Here is a 20,644-nt window from a genome sequence, read left to right on the forward strand (position 1 = left end):
GCACCATGGTACAAGGATGACTGCGTTGAGGGGGAAATTGTTTTTGTGCAGGAAGGGACACCTTCCTGCCCAAAAAAAAAATCTTCAATGGTGATTTGCTCTTACTTCTATGTGTGCTGCAGAATGCATCACACATAGCAAGAGCAAAAACAAGGAGAAATGAAAACATTTCTCCTCAGTGCGCCACTCTAACGACACCCCTGGGATGGCGTTGGATTTTGGCGCTGACGCAGATTTACGCCAACTCCTAAATCTGGAGCAGCATCAAAATGCTATGGTGTTGCTGTGGCACACTCCCAACAACACCCATTGCACGCCCCTTCCAGGGAACGCGCTGCGTGCTAAGGGGCCGTATTTACAAGGTGGTGTTAAGCCACAAAAAGTGGCTGAACGCCATCTTGTAAATACCGCGCAGTGCATAGTGCCACCGGGGCGTCACTAAAAGTGATGCTCCGGTGGCGATAGGGCCTTGTAAGTCTGGCACTTTATTTGCTCAAGGTGTGTGTTCTTGGTGAGGGCAGAAAAGCTATTTTCGCTCTCGTACCTTCCTTCCTTGGCTGGCTTGAATGCTGTAGGCTCAGGCTTCATTGCAAAGGTCAAACAGTGAGCAACTGACTGCCGTAAGCTGGCGCAACTCCTCTTGGTGAGCTGTGACAGATGCCCCAGGAGCGTAGTACCTCACGATGGTGAGGGATAGACACAGTCTCTTTTATCTCAGCTTGCCTGTCAGGTGAGGCAGGAAATGCAAATACTGTGAAAAAGCCCAGCGACTCGAACCAGGGACCTTTCGCATGTGAGGTGCGCATGATAACCACTACACTACACAAGCAGACACACTTGCCGGCTTGCTTCATGTGGCTATGCATTGTACTGGAACCACCACACTATGGAAACAGACACACCTGCTTGCTTTATGTGGCTATGCATTGGACTGGGATGCAAGGATGAGGGCCAATGTTCATGACGCTCAAAGCTGAGCCTTCCGGAACACAATCTCTTCCCTTGGAAGAAAGGAACTGGGATCACTTTCATTCCAAGAGGTGATTTCAGAACTGGACCCGAAATTACCATGGAGAAGCACTGTGCATTTAATGTTCCTACGAGCACTGCTGCTCCAGCACAGAAAAGCAGTTGCAAAGAAATCTCGCATACCTTCATGATGCTGAACCGTCTCGACGCCAGTATAAAGCATGTATTGCATTGCAACATGACATCTTACAAGAGTGAAAAGCAGAAATACTCCTGTTTAAAACACAGACTGAACCTCTAAAGGTAGGGGTTTGTCTGGGATTTGAACCGAGGTCCTCTCACACCCGAAGCGAGAATCATACCCCTATACCAACTAGACTGCCGCTGCATAGTCATTTGAAACATCTTCTGAAGCGTCTTTCAGAAAAGCAGGGCCATTTGGAGGCTCTCTCTCTCTAAGCGTGCCATAGCAATTGATGTTTTCTGTCAAGGATTTTTTGTTTGTCTCTAGCAAGGCAAGAGGTAGTCAAAATGCCCTGTGCCAGTGAGCTGAACTAGGGGACTGATGTGAAAAGCAGACCCTTTCTGGTAGTTGTAACCCGCTGCTAGTCATGGACCCTTGCACCTTAGATTTCCCAACCAGAAGCACTGAAGGGCCTGCTAGCTCTTGAGCCAGAGGAGCATGCCTCTTGGATTCAAGCACACTTGCTCGGTCAGCGCTCGATCAGGCTCGATCAGGCGAGATTTATATTAGTGGCTCATAGGCCTGAAACACTCACCTGGGAGACGCAGGGTGGCTGATTTCCCGGAATGGCCCTTGATGGGGAAATCACCTCCTTTCCCCCGCCTCATTTCAGAATTGTGTGCTAGTCGCAAGACAGTGTTCAGGGGTTCATGGGTACTGCCTACTCCCAGCTGCCTCTCTGTCTTCTTCATGTAAATTGCAAGTCACGAGGAGGCACCATTGCCAATATGCTCCGCCCACCTAACCAAGAAACCTAGTTTGAGCTTGTCTGCCTGTGTTGTTGCAGGGGCAGAGTCTTCTTTGCCCAAAAGGTGGCAGGAGAGCCTCACTTCAAACGATAGAATCAACTGCTTAAGTAGAAACCAGCATGGTAGTTACTGTCATAAAGTGCAGCTCTAACAGAAGGTGTGCCTGAGACGCCCCTTCCAGTAATACACAGAATTTTGATTGAGGGCCCAGCCGATGGGTTGGTGGATTTCTCCTCACATGCCACAGCAGCTTCCAAAGATAGTGGTGTGAGGAGCTGGCTCTGCAAGCAGAGCAAGATTTAAGGGAAGAAAATACACCTGTCAGAAGTGGGATTTGAACCCACGCCTCCATGAAGAGACCAGAAGGCTCAGCTTCACTGAAGATCAAGCTCTCTTGAGTCTGGCGCCTTAGACCACTCGGCCATCCTGACAGCCAAAACAGTGTGCAGGTCGGACTCTTCAGTCTGCACTTGTTGATTTTGCCGCTTGCAATGTTCCTATCAAAGTCACAGCTTTAAAGGCCCCACAATATAACATGGCCAAGAAAAAAAAAAAAAAACAGAACAAGAAACAATGCACATGCACGACCACCGAGGGATGCAGATAACTTTTTAGCGTCCTGCAATAGTAAAGCACGTTTTACACAGGTCACAAGTTTTTAAAGGTCATTTCTGTCTAAGTGTGCATTGAGAGAGACTGAGGTTTTAGGGAGCAAACACAAAAGCTGCTGCTGCCAAGTGTTTCTGCCCGGTCTCAAACCGGGGACTTTTCGCGTGTGAGGCGAACGTGATAACCACTACACTACAGAAACAAGCTTGCTGATTTGACTGAAGGAGCACAGTTCCCCTCATATGTTTGCACGATTTCCTCTATACTTTATCAGCAGTTGCTCGGAATGCGAGGGGTAAGTGTGAAAATTGCAGCGGTGTCGGCCAGCATGCATACACTCAGACGTCCTGAAAAATCCCATAGCTGCGGGCAGAGACAGACAAATATCTGATGCCTAAATGCCAGGAAGGAGAGCCTGTGAAATCATCACACAGGGCGCACTGAGAGCAAGCAGGAAGGAAGCCAAGGCATTGTAATCCATTTTTCGCCTGAGGCAAAAAATATGTTTTGCGCAACAATGCTTCGAGTAAAATGAGAAATGTTGAGGGGTTGTGTATTTTGAGCAGGATTTGATTGTTTTCCGCTAAAATGGGCTCGTCCGGGATTTGAACCCGGGACCTCTCGCACCCTAAGCGAGAATCATACCCCTAGACCAACGAGCCTGGGCACAGAAATGCAACGGCTCCGACCCTGCTCGGAGGATTGGTGACAGAGAGTGGGAGACTACATCCCAAAGCAAGAAACTGCACATGGTGCTCTCTTTTGCAGTACGACTAGAGTCATTTGCATGGTCTTCATCGAACATGACATAAAAAGCCTCTATCCTTTAGACATTTTGGCCCAGATTTACAAGAAAATGACTAAGCGCGACGCTGTGCCAAATTTGCAAGCCCCACGTGCCGTCATTTTCAAAATGCAGGAAAGCGCCGTATTTAGTAGAATACAGCGCACCCCTGTGCTTCCCCCTGCGCCAGCTCTAAATTAGCTGCTGAGCGCCAACGCAGCCGTTCTTGCACCATGGTACAAGGATGACTGCGTTGAGGGGGAAATTGTTTTTGTGCAGGAAGGGACACCTTCCTGCCCAAAAAAAAAATCTTCAATGGTGATTTGCTCTTACTTCTATGTGTGCTGCAGAATGCATCACACATAGCAAGAGCAAAAACAAGGAGAAATGAAAACATTTCTCCTCAGTGCGCCACTCTAACGACACCCCTGGGATGGCGTTGGATTTTGGCGCTGACGCAGATTTACGCCAACTCCTAAATCTGGAGCAGCATCAAAATGCTATGGTGTTGCTGTGGCACACTCCCAACAACACCCATTGCACGCCCCTTCCAGGGAACGCGCTGCGTGCTAAGGGGCCGTATTTACAAGGTGGTGTTAAGCCACAAAAAGTGGCTGAACGCCATCTTGTAAATACCGCGCAGTGCATAGTGCCACCGGGGCGTCACTAAAAGTGATGCTCCGGTGGCGATAGGGCCTTGTAAGTCTGGCACTTTATTTGCTCAAGGTGTGTGTTCTTGGTGAGGGCAGGAAAGCTATTTTCGCTCTCGTACCTTCCTTCCTTGGCTGGCTTGAATGCTGTAGGCTCAGGCTTCATTGCAAAGGTCAAACAGTGAGCAACTGACTGCCGTAAGCTGGCGCAACTCCTCTTGGTGAGCTGTGACAGATGCCCCAGGAGCGTAGTACCTCACGATGGTGAGGGATAGACACAGTCTCTTTTATCTCAGCTTGCCTGTCAGGTGAGGCAGGAAATGCAAATACTGTGAAAAAGCCCAGCGACTCGAACCAGGGACCTTTCGCATGTGAGGTGCGCATGATAACCACTACACTACACAAGCAGACACACTTGCCGGCTTGCTTCATGTGGCTATGCATTGTACTGGAACCACCACACTATGGAAACAGACACACCTGCTTGCTTTATGTGGCTATGCATTGGACTGGGATGCAAGGATGAGGGCCAATGTTCATGACGCTCAAAGCTGAGCCTTCCGGAACACAATCTCTTCCCTTGGAAGAAAGGAACTGGGATCACTTTCATTCCAAGAGGTGATTTCAGAACTGGACCCGAAATTACCATGGAGAAGCACTGTGCATTTAATGTTCCTACGAGCACTGCTGCTCCAGCACAGAAAAGCAGTTGCAAAGAAATCTCGCATACCTTCATGATGCTGAACCGTCTCGACGCCAGTATAAAGCATGTATTGCATTGCAACATGACATCTTACAAGAGTGAAAAGCAGAAATACTCCTGTTTAAAACACAGACTGAACCTCTAAAGGTAGGGGTTTGTCTGGGATTTGAACCGAGGTCCTCTCACACCCGAAGCGAGAATCATACCCCTATACCAACTAGACTGCCGCTGCATAGTCATTTGAAACATCTTCTGAAGCGTCTTTCAGAAAAGCAGGGCCATTTGGAGGCTCTCTCTCTCTAAGCGTGCCATAGCAATTGATGTTTTCTGTCAAGGATTTTTTGTTTGTCTCTAGCAAGGCAAGAGGTAGTCAAAATGCCCTGTGCCAGTGAGCTGAACTAGGGGACTGATGTGAAAAGCAGACCCTTTCTGGTAGTTGTAACCCGCTGCTAGTCATGGACCCTTGCACCTTAGATTTCCCAACCAGAAGCACTGAAGGGCCTGCTAGCTCTTGAGCCAGAGGAGCATGCCTCTTGGATTCAAGCACACTTGCTCGGTCAGCGCTCGATCAGGCTCGATCAGGCGAGATTTATATTAGTGGCTCATAGGCCTGAAACACTCACCTGGGAGACGCAGGGTGGCTGATTTCCCGGAATGGCCCTTGATGGGGAAATCACCTCCTTTCCCCCGCCTCATTTCAGAATTGTGTGCTAGTCGCAAGACAGTGTTCAGGGGTTCATGGGTACTGCCTACTCCCAGCTGCCTCTCTGTCTTCTTCATGTAAATTGCAAGTCACGAGGAGGCACCATTGCCAATATGCTCCGCCCACCTAACCAAGAAACCTAGTTTGAGCTTGTCTGCCTGTGTTGTTGCAGGGGCAGAGTCTTCTTTGCCCAAAAGGTGGCAGGAGAGCCTCACTTCAAACGATAGAATCAACTGCTTAAGTAGAAACCAGCATGGTAGTTACTGTCATAAAGTGCAGCTCTAACAGAAGGTGTGCCTGAGACGCCCCTTCCAGTAATACACAGAATTTTGATTGAGGGCCCAGCCGATGGGTTGGTGGATTTCTCCTCACATGCCACAGCAGCTTCCAAAGATAGTGGTGTGAGGAGCTGGCTCTGCAAGCAGAGCAAGATTTAAGGGAAGAAAATACACCTGTCAGAAGTGGGATTTGAACCCACGCCTCCATGAAGAGACCAGAAGGCTCAGCTTCACTGAAGATCAAGCTCTCTTGAGTCTGGCGCCTTAGACCACTCGGCCATCCTGACAGCCAAAACAGTGTGCAGGTCGGACTCTTCAGTCTGCACTTGTTGATTTTGCCGCTTGCAATGTTCCTATCAAAGTCACAGCTTTAAAGGCCCCACAATATAACATGGCCAAGAAAAAAAAAAAAAAACAGAACAAGAAACAATGCACATGCACGACCACCGAGGGATGCAGATAACTTTTTAGCGTCCTGCAATAGTAAAGCACGTTTTACACAGGTCACAAGTTTTTAAAGGTCATTTCTGTCTAAGTGTGCATTGAGAGAGACTGAGGTTTTAGGGAGCAAACACAAAAGCTGCTGCTGCCAAGTGTTTCTGCCCGGTCTCAAACCGGGGACTTTTCGCGTGTGAGGCGAACGTGATAACCACTACACTACAGAAACAAGCTTGCTGATTTGACTGAAGGAGCACAGTTCCCCTCATATGTTTGCACGATTTCCTCTATACTTTATCAGCAGTTGCTCGGAATGCGAGGGGTAAGTGTGAAAATTGCAGCGGTGTCGGCCAGCATGCATACACTCAGACGTCCTGAAAAATCCCATAGCTGCGGGCAGAGACAGACAAATATCTGATGCCTAAATGCCAGGAAGGAGAGCCTGTGAAATCATCACACAGGGCGCACTGAGAGCAAGCAGGAAGGAAGCCAAGGCATTGTAATCCATTTTTCGCCTGAGGCAAAAAATATGTTTTGCGCAACAATGCTTCGAGTAAAATGAGAAATGTTGAGGGGTTGTGTATTTTGAGCAGGATTTGATTGTTTTCCGCTAAAATGGGCTCGTCCGGGATTTGAACCCGGGACCTCTCGCACCCTAAGCGAGAATCATACCCCTAGACCAACGAGCCTGGGCACAGAAATGCAACGGCTCCGACCCTGCTCGGAGGATTGGTGACAGAGAGTGGGAGACTACATCCCAAAGCAAGAAACTGCACATGGTGCTCTCTTTTGCAGTACGACTAGAGTCATTTGCATGGTCTTCATCGAACATGACATAAAAAGCCTCTATCCTTTAGACATTTTGGCCCAGATTTACAAGAAAATGACTAAGCGCGACGCTGTGCCAAATTTGCAAGCCCCACGTGCCGTCATTTTCAAAATGCAGGAAAGCGCCGTATTTAGTAGAATACAGCGCACCCCTGTGCTTCCCCCTGCGCCAGCTCTAAATTAGCTGCTGAGCGCCAACGCAGCCGTTCTTGCACCATGGTACAAGGATGACTGCGTTGAGGGGGAAATTGTTTTTGTGCAGGAAGGGACACCTTCCTGCCCAAAAAAAAAATCTTCAATGGTGATTTGCTCTTACTTCTATGTGTGCTGCAGAATGCATCACACATAGCAAGAGCAAAAACAAGGAGAAATGAAAACATTTCTCCTCAGTGCGCCACTCTAACGACACCCCTGGGATGGCGTTGGATTTTGGCGCTGACGCAGATTTACGCCAACTCCTAAATCTGGAGCAGCATCAAAATGCTATGGTGTTGCTGTGGCACACTCCCAACAACACCCATTGCACGCCCCTTCCAGGGAACGCGCTGCGTGCTAAGGGGCCGTATTTACAAGGTGGTGTTAAGCCACAAAAAGTGGCTGAACGCCATCTTGTAAATACCGCGCAGTGCATAGTGCCACCGGGGCGTCACTAAAAGTGATGCTCCGGTGGCGATAGGGCCTTGTAAGTCTGGCACTTTATTTGCTCAAGGTGTGTGTTCTTGGTGAGGGCAGGAAAGCTATTTTCGCTCTCGTACCTTCCTTCCTTGGCTGGCTTGAATGCTGTAGGCTCAGGCTTCATTGCAAAGGTCAAACAGTGAGCAACTGACTGCCGTAAGCTGGCGCAACTCCTCTTGGTGAGCTGTGACAGATGCCCCAGGAGCGTAGTACCTCACGATGGTGAGGGATAGACACAGTCTCTTTTATCTCAGCTTGCCTGTCAGGTGAGGCAGGAAATGCAAATACTGTGAAAAAGCCCAGCGACTCGAACCAGGGACCTTTCGCATGTGAGGTGCGCATGATAACCACTACACTACACAAGCAGACACACTTGCCGGCTTGCTTCATGTGGCTATGCATTGTACTGGAACCACCACACTATGGAAACAGACACACCTGCTTGCTTTATGTGGCTATGCATTGGACTGGGATGCAAGGATGAGGGCCAATGTTCATGACGCTCAAAGCTGAGCCTTCCGGAACACAATCTCTTCCCTTGGAAGAAAGGAACTGGGATCACTTTCATTCCAAGAGGTGATTTCAGAACTGGACCCGAAATTACCATGGAGAAGCACTGTGCATTTAATGTTCCTACGAGCACTGCTGCTCCAGCACAGAAAAGCAGTTGCAAAGAAATCTCGCATACCTTCATGATGCTGAACCGTCTCGACGCCAGTATAAAGCATGTATTGCATTGCAACATGACATCTTACAAGAGTGAAAAGCAGAAATACTCCTGTTTAAAACACAGACTGAACCTCTAAAGGTAGGGGTTTGTCTGGGATTTGAACCGAGGTCCTCTCACACCCGAAGCGAGAATCATACCCCTATACCAACTAGACTGCCGCTGCATAGTCATTTGAAACATCTTCTGAAGCGTCTTTCAGAAAAGCAGGGCCATTTGGAGGCTCTCTCTCTCTAAGCGTGCCATAGCAATTGATGTTTTCTGTCAAGGATTTTTTGTTTGTCTCTAGCAAGGCAAGAGGTAGTCAAAATGCCCTGTGCCAGTGAGCTGAACTAGGGGACTGATGTGAAAAGCAGACCCTTTCTGGTAGTTGTAACCCGCTGCTAGTCATGGACCCTTGCACCTTAGATTTCCCAACCAGAAGCACTGAAGGGCCTGCTAGCTCTTGAGCCAGAGGAGCATGCCTCTTGGATTCAAGCACACTTGCTCGGTCAGCGCTCGATCAGGCTCGATCAGGCGAGATTTATATTAGTGGCTCATAGGCCTGAAACACTCACCTGGGAGACGCAGGGTGGCTGATTTCCCGGAATGGCCCTTGATGGGGAAATCACCTCCTTTCCCCCGCCTCATTTCAGAATTGTGTGCTAGTCGCAAGACAGTGTTCAGGGGTTCATGGGTACTGCCTACTCCCAGCTGCCTCTCTGTCTTCTTCATGTAAATTGCAAGTCACGAGGAGGCACCATTGCCAATATGCTCCGCCCACCTAACCAAGAAACCTAGTTTGAGCTTGTCTGCCTGTGTTGTTGCAGGGGCAGAGTCTTCTTTGCCCAAAAGGTGGCAGGAGAGCCTCACTTCAAACGATAGAATCAACTGCTTAAGTAGAAACCAGCATGGTAGTTACTGTCATAAAGTGCAGCTCTAACAGAAGGTGTGCCTGAGACGCCCCTTCCAGTAATACACAGAATTTTGATTGAGGGCCCAGCCGATGGGTTGGTGGATTTCTCCTCACATGCCACAGCAGCTTCCAAAGATAGTGGTGTGAGGAGCTGGCTCTGCAAGCAGAGCAAGATTTAAGGGAAGAAAATACACCTGTCAGAAGTGGGATTTGAACCCACGCCTCCATGAAGAGACCAGAAGGCTCAGCTTCACTGAAGATCAAGCTCTCTTGAGTCTGGCGCCTTAGACCACTCGGCCATCCTGACAGCCAAAACAGTGTGCAGGTCGGACTCTTCAGTCTGCACTTGTTGATTTTGCCGCTTGCAATGTTCCTATCAAAGTCACAGCTTTAAAGGCCCCACAATATAACATGGCCAAGAAAAAAAAAAAAAAACAGAACAAGAAACAATGCACATGCACGACCACCGAGGGATGCAGATAACTTTTTAGCGTCCTGCAATAGTAAAGCACGTTTTACACAGGTCACAAGTTTTTAAAGGTCATTTCTGTCTAAGTGTGCATTGAGAGAGACTGAGGTTTTAGGGAGCAAACACAAAAGCTGCTGCTGCCAAGTGTTTCTGCCCGGTCTCAAACCGGGGACTTTTCGCGTGTGAGGCGAACGTGATAACCACTACACTACAGAAACAAGCTTGCTGATTTGACTGAAGGAGCACAGTTCCCCTCATATGTTTGCACGATTTCCTCTATACTTTATCAGCAGTTGCTCGGAATGCGAGGGGTAAGTGTGAAAATTGCAGCGGTGTCGGCCAGCATGCATACACTCAGACGTCCTGAAAAATCCCATAGCTGCGGGCAGAGACAGACAAATATCTGATGCCTAAATGCCAGGAAGGAGAGCCTGTGAAATCATCACACAGGGCGCACTGAGAGCAAGCAGGAAGGAAGCCAAGGCATTGTAATCCATTTTTCGCCTGAGGCAAAAAATATGTTTTGCGCAACAATGCTTCGAGTAAAATGAGAAATGTTGAGGGGTTGTGTATTTTGAGCAGGATTTGATTGTTTTCCGCTAAAATGGGCTCGTCCGGGATTTGAACCCGGGACCTCTCGCACCCTAAGCGAGAATCATACCCCTAGACCAACGAGCCTGGGCACAGAAATGCAACGGCTCCGACCCTGCTCGGAGGATTGGTGACAGAGAGTGGGAGACTACATCCCAAAGCAAGAAACTGCACATGGTGCTCTCTTTTGCAGTACGACTAGAGTCATTTGCATGGTCTTCATCGAACATGACATAAAAAGCCTCTATCCTTTAGACATTTTGGCCCAGATTTACAAGAAAATGACTAAGCGCGACGCTGTGCCAAATTTGCAAGCCCCACGTGCCGTCATTTTCAAAATGCAGGAAAGCGCCGTATTTAGTAGAATACAGCGCACCCCTGTGCTTCCCCCTGCGCCAGCTCTAAATTAGCTGCTGAGCGCCAACGCAGCCGTTCTTGCACCATGGTACAAGGATGACTGCGTTGAGGGGGAAATTGTTTTTGTGCAGGAAGGGACACCTTCCTGCCCAAAAAAAAAATCTTCAATGGTGATTTGCTCTTACTTCTATGTGTGCTGCAGAATGCATCACACATAGCAAGAGCAAAAACAAGGAGAAATGAAAACATTTCTCCTCAGTGCGCCACTCTAACGACACCCCTGGGATGGCGTTGGATTTTGGCGCTGACGCAGATTTACGCCAACTCCTAAATCTGGAGCAGCATCAAAATGCTATGGTGTTGCTGTGGCACACTCCCAACAACACCCATTGCACGCCCCTTCCAGGGAACGCGCTGCGTGCTAAGGGGCCGTATTTACAAGGTGGTGTTAAGCCACAAAAAGTGGCTGAACGCCATCTTGTAAATACCGCGCAGTGCATAGTGCCACCGGGGCGTCACTAAAAGTGATGCTCCGGTGGCGATAGGGCCTTGTAAGTCTGGCACTTTATTTGCTCAAGGTGTGTGTTCTTGGTGAGGGCAGGAAAGCTATTTTCGCTCTCGTACCTTCCTTCCTTGGCTGGCTTGAATGCTGTAGGCTCAGGCTTCATTGCAAAGGTCAAACAGTGAGCAACTGACTGCCGTAAGCTGGCGCAACTCCTCTTGGTGAGCTGTGACAGATGCCCCAGGAGCGTAGTACCTCACGATGGTGAGGGATAGACACAGTCTCTTTTATCTCAGCTTGCCTGTCAGGTGAGGCAGGAAATGCAAATACTGTGAAAAAGCCCAGCGACTCGAACCAGGGACCTTTCGCATGTGAGGTGCGCATGATAACCACTACACTACACAAGCAGACACACTTGCCGGCTTGCTTCATGTGGCTATGCATTGTACTGGAACCACCACACTATGGAAACAGACACACCTGCTTGCTTTATGTGGCTATGCATTGGACTGGGATGCAAGGATGAGGGCCAATGTTCATGACGCTCAAAGCTGAGCCTTCCGGAACACAATCTCTTCCCTTGGAAGAAAGGAACTGGGATCACTTTCATTCCAAGAGGTGATTTCAGAACTGGACCCGAAATTACCATGGAGAAGCACTGTGCATTTAATGTTCCTACGAGCACTGCTGCTCCAGCACAGAAAAGCAGTTGCAAAGAAATCTCGCATACCTTCATGATGCTGAACCGTCTCGACGCCAGTATAAAGCATGTATTGCATTGCAACATGACATCTTACAAGAGTGAAAAGCAGAAATACTCCTGTTTAAAACACAGACTGAACCTCTAAAGGAAGGGGTTTGCCTGGGATTTGAACCGAGGTCCTCTCACACCCGAAGCGAGAATCATACCCCTATACCAACTAGACTGCCGCTGCATAGTCATTTGAAACATCTTCTGAAGCGTCTTTCAGAAAAGCAGGGCCATTTGGAGGCTCTCTCTCTCTAAGCGTGCCATAGCAATTGATGTTTTCTGTCAAGGATTTTTTGTTTGTCTCTAGCAAGGCAAGAGGTAGTCAAAATGCCCTGTGCCAGTGAGCTGAACTAGGGGACTGATGTGAAAAGCAGACCCTTTCTGGTAGTTGTAACCCGCTGCTAGTCATGGACCCTTGCACCTTAGATTTCCCAACCAGAAGCACTGAAGGGCCTGCTAGCTCTTGAGCCAGAGGAGCATGCCTCTTGGATTCAAGCACACTTGCTCGGTCAGCGCTCGATCAGGCTCGATCAGGCGAGATTTATATTAGTGGCTCATAGGCCTGAAACACTCACCTGGGAGACGCAGGGTGGCTGATTTCCCGGAATGGCCCTTGATGGGGAAATCACCTCCTTTCCCCCGCCTCATTTCAGAATTGTGTGCTAGTCGCAAGACAGTGTTCAGGGGTTCATGGGTACTGCCTACTCCCAGCTGCCTCTCTGTCTTCTTCATGTAAATTGCAAGTCACGAGGAGGCACCATTGCCAATATGCTCCGCCCACCTAACCAAGAAACCTAGTTTGAGCTTGTCTGCCTGTGTTGTTGCAGGGGCAGAGTCTTCTTTGCCCAAAAGGTGGCAGGAGAGCCTCACTTCAAACGATAGAATCAACTGCTTAAGTAGAAACCAGCATGGTAGTTACTGTCATAAAGTGCAGCTCTAACAGAAGGTGTGCCTGAGACGCCCCTTCCAGTAATACACAGAATTTTGATTGAGGGCCCAGCCGATGGGTTGGTGGATTTCTCCTCACATGCCACAGCAGCTTCCAAAGATAGTGGTGTGAGGAGCTGGCTCTGCAAGCAGAGCAAGATTTAAGGGAAGAAAATACACCTGTCAGAAGTGGGATTTGAACCCACGCCTCCATGAAGAGACCAGAAGGCTCAGCTTCACTGAAGATCAAGCTCTCTTGAGTCTGGCGCCTTAGACCACTCGGCCATCCTGACAGCCAAAACAGTGTGCAGGTCGGACTCTTCAGTCTGCACTTGTTGATTTTGCCGCTTGCAATGTTCCTATCAAAGTCACAGCTTTAAAGGCCCCACAATATAACATGGCCAAGAAAAAAAAAAAAAAACAGAACAAGAAACAATGCACATGCACGACCACCGAGGGATGCAGATAACTTTTTAGCGTCCTGCAATAGTAAAGCACGTTTTACACAGGTCACAAGTTTTTAAAGGTCATTTCTGTCTAAGTGTGCATTGAGAGAGACTGAGGTTTTAGGGAGCAAACACAAAAGCTGCTGCTGCCAAGTGTTTCTGCCCGGTCTCAAACCGGGGACTTTTCGCGTGTGAGGCGAACGTGATAACCACTACACTACAGAAACAAGCTTGCTGATTTGACTGAAGGAGCACAGTTCCCCTCATATGTTTGCACGATTTCCTCTATACTTTATCAGCAGTTGCTCGGAATGCGAGGGGTAAGTGTGAAAATTGCAGCGGTGTCGGCCAGCATGCATACACTCAGACGTCCTGAAAAATCCCATAGCTGCGGGCAGAGACAGACAAATATCTGATGCCTAAATGCCAGGAAGGAGAGCCTGTGAAATCATCACACAGGGCGCACTGAGAGCAAGCAGGAAGGAAGCCAAGGCATTGTAATCCATTTTTCGCCTGAGGCAAAAAATATGTTTTGCGCAACAATGCTTCGAGTAAAATGAGAAATGTTGAGGGGTTGTGTATTTTGAGCAGGATTTGATTGTTTTCCGCTAAAATGGGCTCGTCCGGGATTTGAACCCGGGACCTCTCGCACCCTAAGCGAGAATCATACCCCTAGACCAACGAGCCTGGGCACAGAAATGCAACGGCTCCGACCCTGCTCGGAGGATTGGTGACAGAGAGTGGGAGACTACATCCCAAAGCAAGAAACTGCACATGGTGCTCTCTTTTGCAGTACGACTAGAGTCATTTGCATGGTCTTCATCGAACATGACATAAAAAGCCTCTATCCTTTAGACATTTTGGCCCAGATTTACAAGAAAATGACTAAGCGCGACGCTGTGCCAAATTTGCAAGCCCCACGTGCCGTCATTTTCAAAATGCAGGAAAGCGCCGTATTTAGTAGAATACAGCGCACCCCTGTGCTTCCCCCTGCGCCAGCTCTAAATTAGCTGCTGAGCGCCAACGCAGCCGTTCTTGCACCATGGTACAAGGATGACTGCGTTGAGGGGGAAATTGTTTTTGTGCAGGAAGGGACACCTTCCTGCCCAAAAAAAAAATCTTCAATGGTGATTTGCTCTTACTTCTATGTGTGCTGCAGAATGCATCACACATAGCAAGAGCAAAAACAAGGAGAAATGAAAACATTTCTCCTCAGTGCGCCACTCTAACGACACCCCTGGGATGGCGTTGGATTTTGGCGCTGACGCAGATTTACGCCAACTCCTAAATCTGGAGCAGCATCAAAATGCTATGGTGTTGCTGTGGCACACTCCCAACAACACCCATTGCACGCCCCTTCCAGGGAACGCGCTGCGTGCTAAGGGGCCGTATTTACAAGGTGGTGTTAAGCCACAAAAAGTGGCTGAACGCCATCTTGTAAATACCGCGCAGTGCATAGTGCCACCGGGGCGTCACTAAAAGTGATGCTCCGGTGGCGATAGGGCCTTGTAAGTCTGGCACTTTATTTGCTCAAGGTGTGTGTTCTTGGTGAGGGCAGGAAAGCTATTTTCGCTCTCGTACCTTCCTTCCTTGGCTGGCTTGAATGCTGTAGGCTCAGGCTTCATTGCAAAGGTCAAACAGTGAGCAACTGACTGCCGTAAGCTGGCGCAACTCCTCTTGGTGAGCTGTGACAGATGCCCCAGGAGCGTAGTACCTCACGATGGTGAGGGATAGACACAGTCTCTTTTATCTCAGCTTGCCTGTCAGGTGAGGCAGGAAATGCAAATACTGTGAAAAAGCCCAGCGACTCGAACCAGGGACCTTTCGCATGTGAGGTGCGCATGATAACCACTACACTACACAAGCAGACACACTTGCCGGCTTGCTTCATGTGGCTATGCATTGTACTGGAACCACCACACTATGGAAACAGACACACCTGCTTGCTTTATGTGGCTATGCATTGGACTGGGATGCAAGGATGAGGGCCAATGTTCATGACGCTCAAAGCTGAGCCTTCCGGAACACAATCTCTTCCCTTGGAAGAAAGGAACTGGGATCACTTTCATTCCAAGAGGTGATTTCAGAACTGGACCCGAAATTACCATGGAGAAGCACTGTGCATTTAATGTTCCTATGAGCACTGCTGCTCCAGCACAGAAAAGCAGTTGCAAAGAAATCTCGCATACCTTCATGATGCTGAACCGTCTCGACGCCAGTATAAAGCATGTATTGCATTGCAACATGACATCTTACAAGAGTGAAAAGCAGAAATACTCCTGTTTAAAACACAGACTGAACCTCTAAAGGTAGGGGTTTGCCTGGGATTTGAACCGAGGTCCTCTCACACCCGAAGCGAGAATCATACCCCTATACCAACTAGACTGCCGCTGCATAGTCATTTGAAACATCTTCTGAAGCGTCTTTCAGAAAAGCAGGGCCATTTGGAGGCTCTCTCTCTCTAAGCGTGCCATAGCAATTGATGTTTTCTGTCAAGGATTTTTTGTTTGTCTCTAGCAAGGCAAGAGGTAGTCAAAATGCCCTGTGCCAGTGAGCTGAACTAGGGGACTGATGTGAAAAGCAGACCCTTTCTGGTAGTTGTAACCCGCTGCTAGTCATGGACCCTTGCACCTTAGATTTCCCAACCAGAAGCACTGAAGGGCCTGCTAGCTCTTGAGCCAGAGGAGCATGCCTCTTGGATTCAAGCACACTTGCTCGGTCAGCGCTCGATCAGGCTCGATCAGGCGAGATTTATATTAGTGGCTCATAGGCCTGAAACACTCACCTGGGAGACGCAGGGTGGCTGATTTCCCGGAATGGCCCTTGATGGGGAAATCACCTCCTTTCCCCCGCCTCATTTCAGAATTGTGTGCTAGTCGCAAGACAGTGTTCAGGGGTTCATGGGTACTGCCTACTCCCAGCTGCCTCTCTGTCTTCTTCATGTAAATTGCAAGTCACGAGGAGGCACCATTGCCAATATGCTCCGCCCACCTAACCAAGAAACCTAGTTTGAGCTTGTCTGCCTGTGTTGTTGCAGGGGCAGAGTCTTCTTTGCCCAAAAGGTGGCAGGAGAGCCTCACTTCAAACGATAGAATCAACTGCTTAAGTAGAAACCAGCATGGTAGTTACTGTCATAAAGTGCAGCTCTAACAGAAGGTGTGCCTGAGACGCCCCTTCCAGTAATACACAGAATTTTGATTGAGGGCCCAGCCGATGGGTTGGTGGATTTCTCCTCACATGCCACAGCAGCTTCCAAAGATAGTGGTGTGAGGAGCTGGCTCTGCAAGCAGAGCAAGATTTAAGGGAAGAAAATACACCTGTCAGAAGTGGGATTTGAACCCACGCCTCCATGAAGAGACCAGAAGGCTCAGCTTCACTGAAGATCAAGCTCTCTTGAGTCTGGCGCCTTAGACCACTCGGCCATCCTGACAGCCAAAACAGTGTGCAGGTCGGACTCTTCAGTCTGCACTTGTTGATTTTGCCGCTTGCAATGTTCCTATCAAAGTCACAGCTTTAAAGGCCCCACAATATAACATGGCCAAGAAAAAAAAAAAAAAACAGAACAAGAAACAATGCACATGCACGACCACCGAGGGATGCAGATAACTTTTTAGCGTCCTGCAATAGTAAAGCACGTTTTACACAGGTCACAAGTTTTTAAAGGTCATTTCTGTCTAAGTGTGCATTGAGAGAGACTGAGGTTTTAGGGAGCAAACACAAAAGCTGCTGCTGCCAAGTGTTTCTGCCCGGTCTCAAACCGGGGACTTTTCGCGTGTGAGGCTAACGTGATAACCACTACACTACAGAAACAAGCTTGCTGATTTGACTGAAGGAGCACAGTTCCCCTCATATGTTTGCACGATTTCCTCTATACTTTATCAGCAGTTGCTCGGAATGCGAGGGGTAAGTGTGAAAATTGCAGCGGTGTCGGCCAGCATGCATACACTCAGACGTCCTGAAAAATCCCATAGCTGCGGGCAGAGACAGACAAATATCTGATGCCTAAATGCCAGGAAGGAGAGCCTGTGAAATCATCACACAGGGCGCACTGAGAGCAAGCAGGAAGGAAGCCAAGGCATTGTAATCCATTTTTCGCCTGAGGCAAAAAATATGTTTTGCGCAACAATGCTTCGAGTAAAATGAGAAATGTTGAGGGGTTGTGTATTTTGAGCAGGATTTGATTGTTTTCCGCTAAAATGGGCTCGTCCGGGATTTGAACCCAGGACCTCTCGCACCCTAAGCGAGAATCATACCCCTAGACCAACGAGCCTGGGCACAGAAATGCAACGGCTCCGACCCTGCTCGGAGGATTGGTGACAGAGAGTGGGAGACTACATCCCAAAGCAAGAAACTGCACATGGTGCTCTCTTTTGCAGTACGACTAGAGTCATTTGCATGGTCTTCATCGAACATGACATAAAAAGCCTCTATCCTTTAGACATTTTGGCCCAGATTTACAAGAAAATGACTAAGCGCGACGCTGTGCCAAATTTGCAAGCCCCACGTGCCGTCATTTTCAAAATGCAGGAAAGCGCCGTATTTAGTAGAATACAGCGCACCCCTGTGCTTCCCCCTGCGCCAGCTCTAAATTAGCTGCTGAGCGCCAACGCAGCCGTTCTTGCACCATGGTACAAGGATGACTGCGTTGAGGGGGAAATTGTTTTTGTGCAGGAAGGGACACCTTCCTGCCCAAAAAAAAAATCTTCAATGGTGATTTGCTCTTACTTCTATGTGTGCTGCAGAATGCATCACACATAGCAAGAGCAAAAACAAGGAGAAATGAAAACATTTCTCCTCAGTGCGCCACTCTAACGACACCCCTGGGATGGCGTTGGATTTTGGCGCTGACGCAGATTTACGCCAACTCCTAAATCTGGAGCAGCATCAAAATGCTATGGTGTTGCTGTGGCACACTCCCAACAACACCCATTGCACGCCCCTTCCAGGGAACGCGCTGCGTGCTAAGGGGCCGTATTTACAAGGTGGTGTTAAGCCACAAAAAGTGGCTGAACGCCATCTTGTAAATACCGCGCAGTGCATAGTGCCACCGGGGCGTCACTAAAAGTGATGCTCCGGTGGCGATAGGGCCTTGTAAGTCTGGCACTTTATTTGCTCAAGGTGTGTGTTCTTGGTGAGGGCAGGAAAGCTATTTTCGCTCTCGTACCTTCCTTCCTTGGCTGGCTTGAATGCTGTAGGCTCAGGCTTCATTGCAAAGGTCAAACAGTGAGCAACTGACTGCCGTAAGCTGGCGCAACTCCTCTTGGTGAGCTGTGACAGATGCCCCAGGAGCGTAGTACCTCACGATGGTGAGGGATAGACACAGTCTCTTTTATCTCAGCTTGCCTGTCAGGTGAGGCAGGAAATGCAAATACTGTGAAAAAGCCCAGCGACTCGAACCAGGGACCTTTCGCATGTGAGGTGCGCATGATAACCACTACACTACACAAGCAGACACACTTGCCGGCTTGCTTCATGTGGCTATGCATTGTACTGGAACCACCACACTATGGAAACAGACACACCTGCTTGCTTTATGTGGCTATGCATTGGACTGGGATGCAAGGATGAGGGCCAATGTTCATGACGCTCAAAGCTGAGCCTTCCGGAACACAATCTCTTCCCTTGGAAGAAAGGAACTGGGATCACTTTCATTCCAAGAGGTGATTTCAGAACTGGACCCGAAATTACCATGGAGAAGCACTGTGCATTTAATGTTCCTACGAGCACTGCTGCTCCAGCACAGAAAAGCAGTTGCAAAGAAATCTCGCATACCTTCATGATGCTGAACCGTCTCGACGCCAGTATAAAGCATGTATTGCATTGCAACATGACATCTTACAAGAGTGAAAAGCAGAAATACTCCTGTTTAAAACACTGACTGAACCTCTAAAGGTAGGGGTTTGTCTGGGATTTGAACCGAGGTCCTCTCACACCCGAAGCGAGAATCATACCCCTATACCAACTAGACTGCCGCTGCATAGTCATTTGAAACATCTTCTGAAGCGTCTTTCAGAAAAGCAGGGCCATTTGGAGGCTCTCTCTCTCTAAGCGTGCCATAGCAATTGATGTTTTCTGTCAAGGATTTTTTGTTTGTCTCTAGCAAGGCAAGAGGTAGTCAAAATGCCCTGTGCCAGTGAGCTGAACTAGGGGACTGATGTGAAAAGCAGACCCTTTCTGGTAGTTGTAACCCGCTGCTAGTCATGGACCCTTGCACCTTAGATTTCCCAACCAGAAGCACTAAAGGGCCTGCTAGCTCTTGAGCCAGAGGAGCATGCCTCTTGGATTCAAGCACACTTGCTCGGTCAGCGCTCGATCAGGCTCGATCAGGCGAGATTTATATTAGTGGCTCATAGGCCTGAAACACTCACCTGGGAGACGCAGGGTGGCTGATTTCCCGGAATGGCCCTTGATGGGGAAATCACCTCCTTTCCCCCGCCTCATTTCAGAATTGTGTGCTAGTCGCAAGACAGTGTTCAGGGGTTCATGGGTACTGCCTACTCCCAGCTGCCTCTCTGTCTTCTTCATGTAAATTGCAAGTCACGAGGAGGCACCATTGCCAATATGCTCCGCCCACCTAACCAAGAAACCTAGTTTGAGCTTGTCTGCCTGTGTTGTTGCAGGGGCAGAGTCTTCTTTGCCCAAAAGGTGGCAGGAGAGCCTCACTTCAAACGATAGAATCAACTGCTTAAGTAGAAACCAGCATGGTAGTTACTGTCATAAAGTGCAGCTCTAACGGAAGGTGTGCCTGAGACGCCCCTTCCAGTAATACACAGAATTTTGATTGAGGGCCCAGCCGATGGGTTGGTGGATTTCTCCTCACATGCCACAGCAGCTTCCAAAGATAGTGGTGTGAGGAGCTGGCTCTGCAAGCAGAGCAAGATTTAAGGGAAGAAAATACACCTGTCAGAAGTGGGATTTGAACCCACGCCTCCATGAAGAGACCAGAAGGCTCAGCTTCACTGAAGATCAAGCTCTCTTGAGTCTGGCGCCTTAGACCACTCGGCCATCCTGACAGCCAAAACAGTGTGCAGGTCGGACTCTTCAGTCTGCACTTGTTGATTTTGCCGCTTGCAATGTTCCTATCAAAGTCACAGCTTTAAAGGCCCCACAATATAACATGGCCAAGAAAAAAAAAAAAAAACAGAACAAGAAACAATGCACATGCACGACCACCGAGGGATGCAGATAACTTTTTAGCGTCCTGCAATAGTAAAGCACGTTTTACACAGGTCACAAGTTTTTAAAGGTCATTTCTGTCTAAGTGTGCATTGAGAGAGACTGAGGTTTTAGGGAGCAAACACAAAAGCTGCTGCTGCCAAGTGTTTCTGCCCGGTCTCAAACCGGGGACT

General features: G+C 48.7%; 5 non-coding genes across 5 annotated transcripts; all 5 read right to left on the bottom strand.

Moving 5' to 3' along the window:
* Positions 1-3,161: 3,161 nt before the first annotated feature.
* Positions 3,162-3,233, bottom strand: TRNAP-AGG (transfer RNA proline (anticodon AGG)). The gene has a single exon. It is a non-coding gene; the product is annotated as a tRNA-Pro (tRNA).
* A 3,511-nt stretch (positions 3,234-6,744) lies between these two features.
* On the bottom strand, positions 6,745-6,816 carry TRNAP-AGG (transfer RNA proline (anticodon AGG)). Its single transcript has one exon. It is a non-coding gene; the product is annotated as a tRNA-Pro (tRNA).
* Positions 6,817-10,327: 3,511 nt separating this feature from the next.
* On the bottom strand, positions 10,328-10,399 carry TRNAP-AGG (transfer RNA proline (anticodon AGG)). Its single transcript has one exon. It is a non-coding gene; the product is annotated as a tRNA-Pro (tRNA).
* Positions 10,400-13,910: 3,511 nt separating this feature from the next.
* On the bottom strand, positions 13,911-13,982 carry TRNAP-AGG (transfer RNA proline (anticodon AGG)). The gene has a single exon. It is a non-coding gene; the product is annotated as a tRNA-Pro (tRNA).
* A 3,511-nt stretch (positions 13,983-17,493) lies between these two features.
* Positions 17,494-17,565, bottom strand: TRNAP-AGG (transfer RNA proline (anticodon AGG)). Its single transcript has one exon. It is a non-coding gene; the product is annotated as a tRNA-Pro (tRNA).
* Positions 17,566-20,644: the final 3,079 nt, after the last annotated feature.

Source organism: Pleurodeles waltl, unplaced genomic scaffold, assembly GCF_031143425.1.
Source record: "Pleurodeles waltl isolate 20211129_DDA unplaced genomic scaffold, aPleWal1.hap1.20221129 scaffold_72, whole genome shotgun sequence".
Lineage (NCBI taxonomy): Eukaryota > Metazoa > Chordata > Amphibia > Caudata > Salamandridae > Pleurodeles > Pleurodeles waltl.